Raw genomic sequence first — 16,438 nt, forward strand, 5'->3', positions numbered from 1 at the left:
AAATTGCTCCACTGAAATTCCATCACCTCCACTGCCTTTGTTCATGGTGATGCTTCCTAAGGCGCACTTGACTTCAGGTGGCACTCCAGGATTTCTGGTTCTAGGTGAGTGGTCACACCATTGTGGTTATCTGGGTCATTAAGATCTTTTTGTTAGTTCTTCTTTGTATTTCTTCTGTGTGTTCTTTTATTAGTTTCCTGATTTGAATGCTTAAGTCATTTAGTTTGTCTTCAGTATGTTAAGAAGATCACTAAAAATTCTGAATGTTTCCATCAGTTAAGGCTTTGGTGGGATCAGATGAATTTTGAAATATAGTGTTTTTTTTTTTTAATTTCTAAACATTCTGTATTTTACTTTTGACTTCTGCTTTAACCCAAGAGTTATCTAGAAAACTGTTTTATATGGTTCATGGGTTAGATTGAGTTTGCTGCCTTTTTCTTGTGAATTTCTTATTTTCTTGCAATATGAACTGTACCTTTGGAAACATATTGAGATTTTATTTGCAGCCTAGACCTTGGTAAATGTTTATTAATGCTTCATGGCCATTTAAAAAGATTGGATAGCCTCTGTTTACTGGAGAAGGAAATAAATGGCAACCCACTCCAGTATTCTTGCCTGGAGAATCCTATGGATGGAGGAGCCTGGTGGGCTACAGTCCATGGGGTTCTAAAGAGTTGGATGTGACTGAGTACACATGCACACAGTTTCTTTTTAAAGGATATGAGAAATATTTGCATGTGTACATCTGTCTTTCTCTCTGTCCATCAATCTATGGTTGTTTCCCCACTTCTCCTTATCTCTTGAAGCTTATTTATGACTTCCCTCTTCTGCTTTCTCTTTCTATTTTATCAATCTCTGCTTCTCCCCTGTTCATTCTGTTAGCATGCAAACATGCCTTAATACAGTTCTCTCTAATAGGAATATAAGGTGAGTCATGTATGTAATTTAAAGTTTTATGATAGCCACCTTAAAAAAGTGAAAAGATTGATATTCCTGGTGGTCCAGTGGTTAAGAATCCTCCTGCCAATGCAGGGGACACGGGTTTGATCCCTCGTCCTGGAAGATCCCTCATGCCACAGGACAACTAAGCCCGTGCACCATAACTACTGAGCCCTCAGACCTAGGGCCAGTGCTCCACAACAAAAGAAGCCATGACAGCGAGAAGCCTGCGCACCACAACGAGAAAGCAGTCCCTCTCCCCTCTATATATAGAGAAACTATAACTAGAGAAAGCCCACATGGGACAATGAAGACTCAGCACAGCCAAAAATTAAAATATATAAACAAAATAAAAATTCTCCCCAAAAAAGTGAAAAGAAGAAACAGTAATTGTAATACATTTTATTTAACCCATTATATACAGAATTTACCATTTTTAACATACAAGTAATATAAAAATTATCAACAAGACATTTTATACTTTTTTTTATACTAAGTTCTAAAAACTTGGTGCACTATTTATACCTGTAGCACATCTCAATTTTCACTAGTCACATTTCAGGTGCTCAGGAACTACCTGTGACTAGAGGCTCCCATATCGGACAGCTCAGTTTAAAAGTCCTACCTTAAAAAAAAAAAAAAGTCCTACCTTGACCCACCATTTCCTCTTGCTACAACTCACTTCTCTGCTCCTTTCTCTTTTCCTCTGTTCATTAAAACTCACCTTGTTAAATCCAGTGGAATTGGTATTTGACAGAATTGACTAATTTGGGGGTAAACACTTCTTACTCGGCTTCCATAATCCCAAATTCTCCTGATTTTTTTCCTCCTCTCTCACTGGCTAATCTGTCTCCTTTATGTGCGCCTCATCCCTTCTCTGATTTCTATAATAAGTGTTGGGAGCTTCTCAGAGCACGCTTGTTGCTCTTTTATCTAAGTACAGTCTCTCTGTAAGTGATGTCATATAGTCCTGTGACCTGAAATAGCATCTACCTGCTGATGATGTCCATTTTTATCTTCAGCCAGTCTCAAGCTTTGCATTGCTGTCTGCCATTTGACACCTTGACTTCTGTCATAGATATATGGAATATGCCCAAAATGTAATTCTTAATTCCTTACCTCCCCCACCAAACAAAACTCATTTGATACAAGACTGAACATCCCCAGTTTTCCCCCTTCTCTCTTAGGAGAACGTCATCCTGAGCCCTCCTTTTACTCACTCCCAAAAGGACTCAAAACCAAGTACAAGTGCTTCTGCCTCTAAGTATATCTTATGATTATTTACCTCTTTCCGTCTTTACTCCTAGTGTTTATGTTCAGGTGTTCCGATTGTTCATTCATTTTCCTTTAGCTCCACATCTACCTTTCTTCATCCTGCTCTATGACCCTGGAACTGTACTCTTGCAAGCTACAGTATTTTCTCTGCCAGATGTTGGATTTGACCAACTGGGGGTAAAGGGTGTGCTGATGGGATTCTCCAGATTGAAGAATGAAGGACTCATCTTGATTTTTTTTCTCCACGTGACAGTGAATGAATCAGGCCACAGCTGGCCTTGGCAGTATTCCTTGTGGTGGTGGATTGCTCCCATGGCTCCAGCTAGCGAGTGTCCTCTAGAAGGTTTCCTCTTCATCCAAGTGGTGAGTGACATGTTTCTCTAGTAGCTGAGCCATCTCCTTAGAGACCCGAATCTTAGCCTGGAGCAGCTTTTCTCTACATTTTGACGTTTCCTCCTTATTTACCCTTCCCTCAGCTCTGAGAATAATAGCTGTAGCCTGTGATTGCCATTTCTATTCCCATAAAATTCTCTTATACTCTTTTAGTAGCTAACCACCTTTTCACCAAGTGAATAATTCATTATATTATGCTTTCCCTGGTTGAATTGCTGTGGTTTCTGCATCTTGACTGAACCCTGACTGAAATAGAAATTGATATTAGGATTAGTCTGAGGAGAGAAACTCTTGAAGATTGTTTCTGTGGTTGGGTTGGTCTGAGCCCCTCGCCAAGGGGAAATGTGATGCTACTTATATATGACACTCGGTGGCATCCCAGTCAAATAGCCACACGTGGTTGATGGTGATGAAACACATGTGCTTTGGGGGGGCCCAAGTGGCTGCCGCACCTGTTACGAAAGCAGCAATCACTGTAAGGACCTTGTTCCAGATTGGCTATTTCTGAGTACAGTGGAGTGCTTAGAAAAAGAAAGTGAAAATCTCAGGATTTAAACTCTTAAACAACTTAAACAACTTCATTTCTTGGCCTGAGAACCAGAGAGTTTCCACAACAACCCTAAAAGAATCTTTTGTTTCTTATAGTCACAGGCATGATATTATTGAAAATCAAATGCAAAATTTGATTGTGCAGATTGCAGAATTACATCAGTTTAGTTCACAGCCTTGCAAGGTGTTCCATGGGAAAGCAGGTCATTGATAAGGAAGGAATGAGGTTCCAAGACTTGAATTGAGGAGTTTTGGTTGAACCTGAAACTTGGGAATCTTGAGTCACTCGTAGTCTCCCTTGCCTGCACCTCTGTATCTGAGGAATCTTTTTCTCCCCTGAAAACCCTACAGTTACCTCACCTGGAGCTGATACCTTACAAAAGAGAAGATGCCCATCCTCCTTAAAACCTACCCAAGGGATTTCCGTGGTGGTACAGTGGTTGACATTTCCTTTCAATGCAGGAGGTGCAGCTTTGATCCCTAGTTGGGGCGATAAGATCCCACATGCCTCATGGCCAAAAACCCAAAATATAAGAAAAGAAGCAGCAAATTCAAAAAAGATGTTTTAAAAAGTCTACCCCAAACACTCCTATTGTGATTAGACCCATAACTAAGGTTACATTTCAGCATGTTCTAGTGGCCTGGAAGTGGGCAGGTCTCTGCATATAACTGGTGCTGAGTCCAGGTTCCCAGATTTGTCCCTTCTTCCAGGAATCACTATTTGCTCTGTAGAGTGAATATGGATCAAATATCCTCAAAAAATACTAGGTTCCATATTCTCAGCCAGTGTGTTTTAAAACCATGATTTTGAAAACTAAATTTGAGAGGTACTCTTCAGGGTCTTGAATAGAAGAATTCTCCCTAAATATATCTGTGGTAACTATTGTTCAATTCTGGACCTATCAGCATTGTCTCTTTGATAGCTTTCAGACCACATGGGTGATACTTAGGTGGCATGTAAATATTGGGTGGGAGAAATGGGGCATTTCACAGAGGCAGTTTCTCTTTGAGATTTGTTCTCCTGAGCTTTCTGGGCACTGAGTCATCTTTAGCATATGGCTAGGATTTAGTTTTTGAAATAATAGATCTCTGTGTTGCTAGGAGAAGGAATGTAGTCCTTAGATACTGAGCTCAAATGTCTCTGAACTAAATTCTTTCATTTTTCAGGAAGCCATACAATTAAAGTTATATATGCAAAGTATTTATATATATTATCCAGTCAGTGACACTGTTTCCCAAGGGCCTCCATGGGCAAATAGGCTTATTTTTCAATTAACAATAAAACCTCTTGTGAGATTTTTGTAGATTGGAAGCCCAGAATTTCATCTTATACCTTTGGTTTATTTTTTTGTATACACAGTAGGCAGGTAGTCAGTTCTTATAAATAGGCATTCAGCCTTCATTTCCATCTCATGTTAGTTGAGCGTATAGTTCCACTGGAAACCAAATTGTGGGTTCAGACATCTGTTGCTCTTTTCCATTCTGGGATCAATATCCTGGTCATAAAGGGAGGTGAGTAGGATATATGGCTGATTCATATCCAACAGAGGATAAACAATAGGAAGTACATATTTCTGATTGGAGGAGCTTGGAAGGAATATCACTGTTGTTATCTTTTTATATAAAGGCACATTTGCTTAATATTTAAAGAGTTAAACCTATTTATAAGTTAATGTATTCATGTATCTTGTTTCTCTCTCATTTTTCATGACTGTTCATTCATTCATTCATTGAATAAGCATTTCCCTCTCTAAGTGCAAGGTACTGTACAAGGTATTGGTAAATGGCCTCAGTGAACTTATAGGGTAATGTTCTCCTTCCTTATTTCTTCTCTACTTTTTCATCCCTCTGTCGTTCTCTTTCCCCTAAACATTTCTTCTTTCCCATCCCTTTTGTCCTTTACATTATTATTCAAGTATATGATAAAAAAAAATGTATGTATATTTTGCATAAGGAAACAACTAACTCAAATCAGGAGCATTTAAGTAGTTCTTATAGCAGTGATGGGCTTTACTCCTGGGTTTTATCTTGTCACCAACAATACCCACTGGTGGGATAGTTGGGGACTTGGGGCAGCACAAGCAATGAGATCCTTACCTTACTGAGATCAGCTCCGTGATGATGGACGCTAACCTCTAACCACCTGCTCTTTCAGAGTCTATCTTTGTCTTCCTCCAGCGTAAGTACAACCCCTATTTCCCTTAGAAACAATTTGAGTTTTAGGGGATTCTCTGCCTAGCTACCTTGCCCATATGGAACCTAGAATATTTAGTCACACAGAGGCATGTCACCCAATGAAAAGAGTTTGGAATTGCTCTGTAAACAGAGTCTGTGAAAACATAAAGGTGTATGCTTACTCTTCATCAAGAATGGACTGTGCAGGTTTGGGGACTCTGGCTTTGTGTCTTCACATGGTTGCATAGTACATTATCAACTTTAATTACACAATAAATCTCTTGTGATTACTTAATAAATATTTACTGATTGCAATGAATAAAAACTAAGAATCTGGGCTGGTTATTTCAGTGGTCGGTCATGGGGACAGATTCTGTGAGAACAAACCTTTCTACCTTCCCTTCCAAGCTGGAGTTTGTTTTTGTACTTCAGCTTTGGGTACTTATTGGAGCCAGAAACTGTGGGTCAAAGGATTATATAACCACTGAAAATAAACAAGGCCAGAGATGGGAGCTACACATACTGCAGTCTTTTTTTTTTTTTTTTTTTTTTAATACTTATTTGTCTTTATTTGACATAGTTACAGCATGTGAGATCTGGTTCCCTGACCAGGGATCAAACACAGTTCCCCTGCATTGGGAGCCTGGAGTCTTATCCGCTGGACCACCAGGGAAGTCCCACCTCAGACTGTTTTATAGCAGGTGTTTAGTGAAGGCATAATGTATAGATTATTTTGGTCCATACTTACTCTGAAGAGGAGGTAGTGCTTCCCTGGAAGAAGGGGCGAATCTGAGAACCTGCACTCAGCACCAGAGATGTGCTACCACTTCCAGGCCACCAGGACATGCTGAAATTTAACCTTTGTTATGAGTCGAATGAAAATAGGGGATGTTTGGGGTAGGTTTTAAGGATGGTCATCCTCTCTTTTGTGAGGTTTCTGCTCCAGATGAGGTAATTGTAGGGTTTTTGTATATTGGGGAAGGTTCCTTAAATACAAAAGAGCAAGGTAGCTACATGTTGCTTTCTTTTTTTCTTTTTTTTTATGCTGAGGTATAATTGACACATAACATTAAATCTAGTCACCACAATAAATCTAGTTAGCATCGTCATTGGACATAGAGAATTTTTTTGTTCTGATGAGACTGCAAGGTACTTTTTCTCCCTAGAATTTTATTAGTTTTAGATTTTTCATTTAGGTCTGTGAGTTGATTTTGTATAAGATAGGGGGTATTGGTCAAGATCTATCTTTCTTACATAATATGTATGTACATGTATATATATACATATATGTATAATACATATATTATTGGCTTTTACATGTCCAAATGTTCCAGCACCATTTGTCAAAAATAGCATAATTTCTCTGTTGAACTGTTTTGTAACTTTGTTAAAAACCCACTGACCATAAATATAAGGGTTTATTTCCATACTCTCAATTCTATTTTATTTATCTATATTCCTATCTTTTAATTACATGGCTACAGTCACTGTCTGCAGTGATTTTGGAGCTCAAGAAAATAAAATTTGTTACTGTTTTCACTTTTTCCACATCTATTTGCCATGAAGTGATGGGACCCGATGCCATGATCTTAGTTTTTTGAATGTTGAGTTTTAAGCCAGCTTTTTCACTCTCCTCTTTCACCCTCATCAGAAGGCTTTTAAGATCCTCTTCGCTCTCTGCCATTAAAGTGATATCATCTGCATATCTGTGGTTGTTGATATTTCTCCTGGCAATGCTGATTTCATCCTGGCATTTTACATGATATACTCTGCATTTAAATTATACAAGCATGGTGACAATATACAGCCTTGACATACTCCTTTCCAAATTTTGAACCAGTCCATTGTTCCATATCTGATTCTTACTGTTGCTTCTTGACCTCCATAGAAGTTTCTCAGGAGACAAGTAATGTGGTCGGGTATTCCCTTCTCTTTAAGAATTTTCCACAGTTTGTTGTGATCTACACAGTTAAAGGCTTTAGCATAGTCAATGAAGCAGAAATAGATGTTTTTCTGGAATTCCTTTGCTCTTCTTCTATGATCCAACGGATGTTGGCAATTTGATCTCTGGTTCCTCTGCCTTTTTTAAATCCAGTTTGTACATCTGGAATTTCTTGGTTCATGTACTTTTGAAGCCTCACTTGAAGGATTTTGAACATTGCCTTGCTAGCATGTGAAATGAGCACAATTTTATAGTAGTTTGAACATTCTTTGGCATTGCCTTTCTTTGAGACTGAAATGAAAATTGACCTTTTCCAGTCCTGTGGCCACTGCTGACTTTTCTAAATGTCTTGTGAGTACATACACACAGAGTGCAGATTAAGGTACATGCAGTTAACCAGAGCTATGGGAGCCCCCTGATCCTGAGGTTGAAAAGTTGGAGGTGGCATCCAAGCTAGTTCCTGAAATGTGAAATCAAAGGGCTTCTCAGCAGGGAAGTACAGCCAGACAGACCAAGTGGAGCTAAGGAGCCATGTACTTGGGGAAAAATGCTTAAGTCGGTCTGGGCAAAGGAGAAGTTATTGGAGACGAGGTGGAAAGGCACAGTGTGGCAGACCTTGATGAAAGTGATGATTGAGGGAGGCTGAGCTGGTGGCAAATGGCTGTGTTTGGTGCATCACAGGCACCAAGAAGATTTTTTTCTGTTGATGAAGTATAGTCTTTCTACACAAATGCCAACAACATTGATAACTTACTTGAGTGCTAGTTTTCCTTCATTATTTGTAAAGAAACCTTCTTATATTCTATTATTACTGCAGCTTTTAAAATCCCGTTTGATCTGAGTGGCCAGCTTTTCCGATATAACTGGATAAGAGGAGGTGACTTTCCTCAGGGAGATGTGTGGGAGCTGGCTTGTACCAGTTTATGAGAACAGAATGTTACATTTTCAGAAATTTTGCAAGCTGGTTGTCCAATATAGCCATTATTAAAAATTAAGTTATGTATTCTTAAACTTAAATAATTTATACTGTGAACAAAGGTAAAAATACTAAAAACCCATTACTTTCTAATTATTTTAGCAAAATTTAGTATTATCTATCCTTGAGGTTATTTACATCTAGCGTATCTATATGGTAGAAATACTATTTAATAGTGGGCTTACTGTGCATTGACTCTCAACTCCGTGTTCAGTGATGCTATGGTAGTAGCTTGAAATTGGTCATGATGGGAGCATTTATGCCATAGTAATCAGCAAGTGCTACAACTCAGATTTTACCCCTGACCAAGTTAAATATTACTGGCATGACATGACTTCTCATTCCTCAGTTTGCCAGAGCAATTGGAAACTCCAGCCATCTTTTGGGGGATGCTTCGTGTGAACTTGGTAAGAACGGGTCAGCCCCCTCCTCAGGACTTTATCTGCAGGTGTCTGTGCATCCACAAGAGATAACTGAGTTCAAGCAGATTTGAAAGGGCTAGTCCCAATGTATTATAACTCTAGAGCATATATCCTTTTTCTCTTTCAAGGTCCACTGATCCTCATGGGGAACACTGTGAACACTTGTAGGCACAAAAAAGTAAATGTTTATTTTAGAGTTCAAAATGGAAAATATTCAAAGCACCCACTTTAAAAATTAAAGCAAACAGTTCTCAAAACAAACGATAACAATTTGTGTTTGGACTTCCTTTTATAGCTTTTGAATGGCAAGGAATGGGAGGTGCAAGGGAGGGCAGGGAAAGACCGAGTTAGAGAATGGGGGAAAGAGAAGGGAGAGGAAAATGGAAGAAAAAGAGGGAAAAGATGAGAACAAAAAATGTGCAGAGAGGAAAATATGTAAAGGGCAGGTAGGAGAAAAGGTAGATGGTGAGATAAAGGATGAGGAGCCTGCTGGTGGTGTTAGAGTTAAACTGTTCTGGTTTCACTTAAACAAAAAGACAGGAGATGTGTTACCCTACTCTGAGCAGCACCCCAGGAGTGAGCAACAATAGAAGAAATAGTAGTAGTAGTTTGTTTTTTTTTTTTTAATTGAAGTATAGTTGATTTACAATATTGTGTTAGTTTCAGGTGTACAACATTAGTTTCAGGATTCAACATTTTATAGATTATGGTCCATTTAAACTTACTATAAAATATTGGTTATATTCCCTGTCCTGTACCATTGTACCTCATTTATTTTACACATAGTACTTTTTACCTTTTAATCCTCTACCCTCATCTTGCCTCTCCTTTTTTCCCTCTCCCCACTGATAACCACTATTTTGTTTTCTGTGTCTTTGAATCTGTTTCTGTTTTCTTATATTCACTCAATTTGTTTTACTTTTTAGATTCCACATGTAAGTTTTATCATATGATATTTGTCTTTCTGTTTGACTTACTTCTTAAAGCATAAGGCCCTCTGAGGTTCATCCATGTTGTTGCAAATGGCAAAATTTCATTCTTTTTTTTTTATGCTGAAGGAAAATGCAACATTTATTGTTGTTTTGTTGTTTAGTCATTAAGTCTTGTCTGACTCTTGTGACCCCATGGACTGTAGCTTACCAGACTCATCTGTCCATGGGATTTCCCAGGCAAGAATTCTGGAGTGAGTTGCCATTTCCTTCTCTAGGGGATCTGCTCAACCCAGGGATCAAACCTGTGTCTCCTGCATTGGCAGGTGGATTCTTTATCTCTGAATCACCAGGATAGTTAGTGCTCAGAGAAACTCTAACTTCTCTTTTTTTTCTTATGGCTGAGTAATTTTCCATTGTATATATTATATATATATATATATGCACATACATATATATATATCACATCTTTATCCATTCATCTGCTGAGGAAGCTTTTATTCTTTTTTTGAAAGTTTTTATTCTTATTTTCCATTTTATTGTTTATTTTTGACAATGAAGGTATTTTCTCACAGAATTTTGAACGTCTTCACTTTGTGGCAAAATTATTTAGAATTTAAGATTTTAGTAATTTATATTACATTATACAAATATAGCCTGCGTTTTGGTTTGAGGGATTTTAAACTTGACAGACTGTGTTATTTTAAGAAAGATTTAAATGCCTCATCTCACAGTAGTATCTATAGATTATACTTGAAAACAATGTTTATTTAAAAATAAATCTAAAAAAAACCCCTGTTTTTGGTCTATTGAGGACTCGGTATGAAGAGCATACAATGTAAACAAATATAAATGAGAAGAGATATTTCAACAGGAGGCTTCATTGGCTTGTTGTTTCATTAATGGTTTTGAACGAAATGCTTGGTTCTTACTTGAATGAGAAAGTGAATGAGACCTAGGTATCTCCAAGGATGAAAATTAGATTCTGATTGAAGCTTCTGCTGCCAGACAACACTGTCTCTAGCATGGAAGAGCAGCACTGTCAAGCAGGTGGAATTAAGAATGTACAAAACTGGGTTTCCCACCCTGGAGGAGTGTACATTTGATTGATTATTTACAAGTTGTGTGTTTGATGGTAGTGGGTAGGGGCAGGGGGCATACTTGCCTCTTGATCACAAGCAAGTCTCTAATTATTCAGCGGCTTTTCTGGCAGACTTAGCCTGTGTCTCAGGGTCACTGACTTTCTCCTAAAGTCATAATTGGTAGCCCTTAACTTCTCATCACATATGACGCTCCTCTCTTCCTCTTTTCTTCTCAGGCTCCTTCTCAATTTCTGTGAAAGATAATGGGATCGTGGCCACTGACTGCCACTTGGGGTGTGTGAGAATGACACATGGGTTGGCATGGCATCCCGTCTTGAGGAGATGGGGTCGGTGGAGGCCGCTGGTACTCCTATTTGCACATGCTGCAGGCAGTTAGTGATCGATCAAAAGGAAGGCAGCTGTGATCAGCAATGACAGAGTCTCACTATGGAGACAGTAGAGGATTCCAGAGAAGAAAAGTGTCATCTGGTGCTGAGTCAATAGGAATTGAATGCTGTAGGTGGAAAATGCAGAGCAGGAAAAAGAAAAACAAGATGATGCAAGCCTGAACAGGGAGTAATTGGAGTGAGAAGAGTCCTGCTGTCTGTAACAATCTCAGATATTTGCATGTACAGCACGTTGCTGATTGGGAAAGAAGGTCTTTATCCTGAAATGTCTTCATCGGTTAAAGTCAAGGAGATGAGCTCAGCAGGGACACAGTGAACTCTAGTCCTCTCCTCTTCATTGACGGGGTGTCAGGACTGGTCTGCAGAACTCAAAGTTACCTTCTGCAACAGCTTTTCCTGGCTCTCAGCCTACACATGCTCCTCTGTCTCTCAAGTTTCTGCAGTCCATCAGCTTAGCAGGCGTTGATGATTGATGGTGGGAGCAGTCTCAAATTGTTTTGCAAGTTTTTAACTCTATTAGATCAAAGATTATGCTTTATATTTCCCCTGTACCCCCATTTATCTGTCACATAGTTGGTGTGTTGCTGGCTAAAATCTTGTCTTTCTCTGCCCAATGAAGCTGAATGAAAAATGTGGAGACAGAGTTTGGAGGAAGTAGAAAGGTGGCTTTAATTCTCAGCTGATGGAGAGGAGAACACAGTAGGCTCCCTCCTCGAAACTTGTGCCTACCACCCCACCACCTTGAGGAGTCTCAGTTCAGTTCAGTTGCTCAGTCGTGTCTGACGCTTGCGACCCCATGAACCGCAGCACGCCAGGCCTCTCTGTCCATCACCAACTCCCACAGTTCACCTAAACTCATGTCCATTGAGTTGGTGATGCCATCCAACCATCTCATCCTCTGTTGTCCCCTTCTCCTCCTGCCCTCAATCTTTCCCAGCATCAGGGTCTTTTCCAATGAGTCAGCTCTCAGTACCTGCTCACCAGAATCTTAAAAAGTTTTATACATAGCTGGGTTTGTTACCCAGTCCAAGCTCTCTCTGCTTGCCGCATGATGGGCCAATAAATCTGAGAGATGATGGGTTGAGGCAAGGAAGAGCCTTTATTCAGGGAGCCATTTGACTGAGAAGATGGCATGCTAGGACCTCAAAATAACCATCTTACTGGGGTCTGGATGCCAGTTTCCTTTGTAGAGTCAGAGAGAAAGAAGCAACTAATGTCATAAGGCAGAAGAGAGAGGGAGAGACAGTGGGGAAGAAAAGTGAAAGGGTCTTCAGTCTTGCAAAACATCTCCAAGGAAGTGGCCAGCCTTTGGAAGGGGTGTGTTAATCTCTTCTCTCAGCAGGGAGCTTGCTGGGAGTGAAGGAGGAAACAGACAGAACAGGCTCATCTTGAAAGCAGGACTCCATCTTGGGCCGGACTGTGGACTTTGAGCTCTTTGCCCAGTATCCATAGAAACAACATAACAACTGCAAAACCAGACCCCTGGATGGAAGAGCCCCAGGGTTCTTACCTAGACTCTCCGTCACCTGAAAGAATACCCTAATTGTCTGTGTAATCAAATAGAATCATAAATTCTATTATGCTTATTGGGGTATGACCACAGGCCTATTGATAATTGTCCACTGTTAACTACCTAGGCCTAAGGCATATGAATCACTGGTTAACTTTGATTGTATCTTTCTTTTCCTTTGTTCACACTAATTTCAGGGAATTTGGGGAGGTGGGTTTGGGCACGTACACTTAGGGTATATAAGGTTTTCACAAAAACTGGTTGGGGTCCTTGGCTAAGAGGAGACTCTGCCTTGGGCCTGCCAATGTAATAAACTGCACTCCACTATCTGCATTGTCCTTCTAAGTGAGTTTGTTTCCCAGAACGTGTGGCTGTAACAGGAGAAATATCAATAAGCTTGGATATGCCAATGGCAGAAAGGGAAGAGGAACTAAAGAGCCTCATCATGAAGGTGAAAGAGGAGGGTGAAAAAGCTGGCTTAAAACTCACCATTCAAAAGATGAAGATCATGGCATCTAGTCCCATCATTTCATGGCAAATAGATGAGGAAACAATGGAAACAAGGACAGACTTTATTTTCTTGGGCTCCAAAATCACTGCTGATGGTCACAGCAGCCATGAAATTAAAAGATGCTTGCTCCTTGGAAGAAAAGCTATGACAAACCTAGACAGAATATTAAAAAGCAGAGATATTACTTTGCTGACAAAGATCTGTCTAGTCAAAGCTATAGTTTTTCCTGTAGTCATGTATGGATGTGAGAATTGGACCATAAAGAAGGTGGGGTGCCGAAGAATTGACACTTTTGAACTGTGGTGTTGGAGAAGACTCTTGAGAATCTTTTGGACTGCAAGGAGATCAAACCAGTCAATCTTAAAGGAAATCAACCCTGAATATTAATTGGAAGGATTGATGCTGAAGCTGAAGCTTTGGCCACGTGATGCCAAGAGCCGACTCACTTGAAAAGGCCCTGATGTTGGGAAAGATTGAAGGCAGGAGGAGAAGGGGATGACAGAGGACGAGATGGTTGGATGACATCACCGACTCATGGCCATGAGTTTGAGAAAGCTCTGGGAGCTGGTGAAGGACAGGTAAGCCTGGCATGTTGCAGTCCCTGGGGGTCACAAAGAGTCGACACAGCAGAGATACTGAACAACAACAATCTTTTCTCCTCACAAGTGGGCAGGGACAGATTATCTATGAGCTGAACAAAGGCATTTCAGTTTACAGTCAGACAGAGGGGCAGGATCCTCTTGAGTCAAGCTATTAAGTATGATTATAATAACAAAAGCAATGAACATCAAGTCAAAGAAACAGTTTCCAACATGGAGTCAGAATTGGCTTCCTCTCTGCAACAGGTTCCATCACATATAATATCCAGATAATCTCAACAGTGCCTTAGTCCCTCAAGGCTATCCCTTTGAAAATGGTTCTTAAGCAGAAGTGCATGGAGTGTACACTCTAAGGACAGGGGCATCAAATAAGAAGCCTGATTGCCTGGATCCAACTCTAGGGTCAGCTTGCAGTCACATCCTCTCAACAAACTTCTCCAACAAATGTGAATCTCCTTTTGTGAGCTTGTGTTACTGAATCTAAACTCATTCTGCTCACTGCACAGCAGGGCAATAATTGGGAGGTGAGGTTTGTGGCAAGAAAGAGTGACTATTCAGAAAACTGAGCTTCTGAAAAGATGGTGGATAGGTGTCCTAAAGTGGTGGTCCCAAACCTTTTTGGCACAAGGAACCAATTTTGTAGAAGGCAATTTATCCACAAACTGAGGGTGGAAGGGATGGTTTCAAGATGATTTAAGCACATTACATTTATTGTGCACTTTATTTCTAATCTAATGCTGCCACTGATCTGACAGGAGGTACCAGTCCACTGCCTGGAGGTTGGGGACCCCTGTCCTAGAGTACCATCCATTGGGGTCTGGATGCCAGTATCTTTTATAGAATAGAGAGGTGGAGGAGGTGAGGCAGTCAAATAAAAAAGCCCTGAGTCTTGCAGAATATCTCCTGGCTTAGTTAGCATTGGGAATTGGATGTGTTAATTTCTTTTTTTTTTTTTTAACATACACATAATTTCTTTATATGTTTTTTTCCATATTAATGCATGTTTAGCTTTATTTTTTCCCCAATTATTTTTATTAGTTGGAGGCTCATTACTTTACAATATTGTAGTGGTTTTTGCCATACATTGACATGAATCAGCCATGGATTTACATGTGTTCCCCATCCTGAACCCCCCTCCCACCTCCCTCCCCCTCCCATCCCTCTGGGTCTTCCCAGTGCACCAGCCCTGAGCACTTGTCTCATGCATCCAACCCGGACTGGCAATCTGTTTCACACTTGATAATATACATGTTTTGATGCTGTTCCCTCAGATCATCCCCCCCTCGCCTTCTCCCATAGAGTCCAAAAGTCTATTCTATACATCTGTGCCTCTTTTGCTGTCTTGCATGTAGGGTTATTATTACCATCTTTCTAAATTCCATATATATGCATTAGTATACTGTATTGGTGTTTTTCTTTCTGGCTTACTTCACTCTGTATAATGGGCTTCAGTTTCATCCACCTCATTAGAACTGATTCAAATGAATTTTTTTAAATGACTGAGTAATATTCCATTATGTATATGTACCACAGCTTTCTTATCCATTTGTCTGCTGATGGGCATCTCGGTTGCTTCCATGACCTGGCTATTATAAACAGTGCTGCGATGAACATTGGGGTGCACTTGTCTCTTTCAGATTTAGTTTCCTCGGTGTGTATGCCCAGGAGTGGGATTGCTGGGTCATATGGCAGTTCTATTTCCAGTTTTTTAAGGAATCTCCACACTGTTCTCCATAGTGGCTGTACTAGTTTGCATTCCCACCAACAGTGTAAGAGGGTTCCCTTTTCTCCACACCCTCTCCAGCATTTATTGCTTGTAGACTTTTGGATAGCAGCCATCCTGACTGGCGTGTAATGGTACCTCGTTGTGGTTTTGATTTGCATTTCTCTGATAATGAGTGATGTGGAGCATCTTTTCATGTGTTTGTTAGCCATCTGTATGTCTTCTTTGGAGAAATGTCTGTTTAGTTCTTTGGCCCATTTTTTGATTGGGTCATTTTTTTTTTTTCTGGAATTGAGCTGCAGGAGTTGCTTGTATGTTTTTGAGATTAATCCTTTGTCTGTTTCTTCATTTGCTATTATTTTCTCCCATTCTGAGAGCTGTCTTTTCGCCTTGCTTATAGTTTCCTTTGTTGTGCTGGATGTGTTAATTTCTTCTTCTCTGTAGCCATTCACAGGTGGGCAGGGTCAGAATGTCTCCCTGTGGCCTGAACAAAGGCATTTTAGTTTAATATTCAGGCAGAGGGCAGGGCTTCCTGAGGCAGGTCGTTATATATGCTTAAAGCTATAGACTCACATGCTAGCAAAGTAATGCTCAAAATTCTCGAAGCGAGGCTTCAACAGGTAAACCAAGAAATTCCAGATGTTCATGCTGGATTTAGAAAAGGCAGAGGAATCAGAGATCAAATTGCCAACATCCGCTGGATCATAGAAAAAGCAGGAGAGTTCCAGAAAAGCATCTACTTCTGCTTTATTGACTATACCAAAGCCTTTGAGTGGACCAAAATAAACTGTGGAAAATTCTTCAGGAGACAGGAATACCAGACCACCTTACCTGCCTCCTGAGAAATCTGTATGCTGGTCAAGAAGCAACAGTTAGGAAAAAAAAAAAAAAGAAGCAACAGTTACAACTGGACATGGAACAGTGGACTGGTTTCAAATTGGGAAAGGAGTAAGTCAAGGTTGTATATTGTCACCCTGCTTATTTAACTTATATGCAGAATATATCA

The 16,438-nt window shown here is 40.0% G+C and overlaps 1 protein-coding gene across 4 annotated transcripts in view; it reads left to right on the plus strand.

The window, feature by feature from the left end:
- AADACL3 (arylacetamide deacetylase like 3) overlaps window positions 1-16,438 on the plus strand; it is a 126,895-nt gene that overhangs the window by 15,692 nt on the left and 94,765 nt on the right. The window contains exon 2 of one of the 4 annotated variants that reach the window (XM_043484774.1): window positions 2,468-2,577. The exons of the other annotated variants lie outside the window; for them this stretch is intronic. The gene's annotated coding sequence lies outside the window, so the exon portion shown is untranslated. The remainder of the gene's footprint in view (window positions 1-2,467; window positions 2,578-16,438) is intronic. 4 annotated transcript variants of the gene reach the window in all.

This window comes from Cervus canadensis, chromosome 13, assembly GCF_019320065.1.
Source record: "Cervus canadensis isolate Bull #8, Minnesota chromosome 13, ASM1932006v1, whole genome shotgun sequence".
NCBI classification, from domain to species: domain Eukaryota; kingdom Metazoa; phylum Chordata; class Mammalia; order Artiodactyla; family Cervidae; genus Cervus; species Cervus canadensis.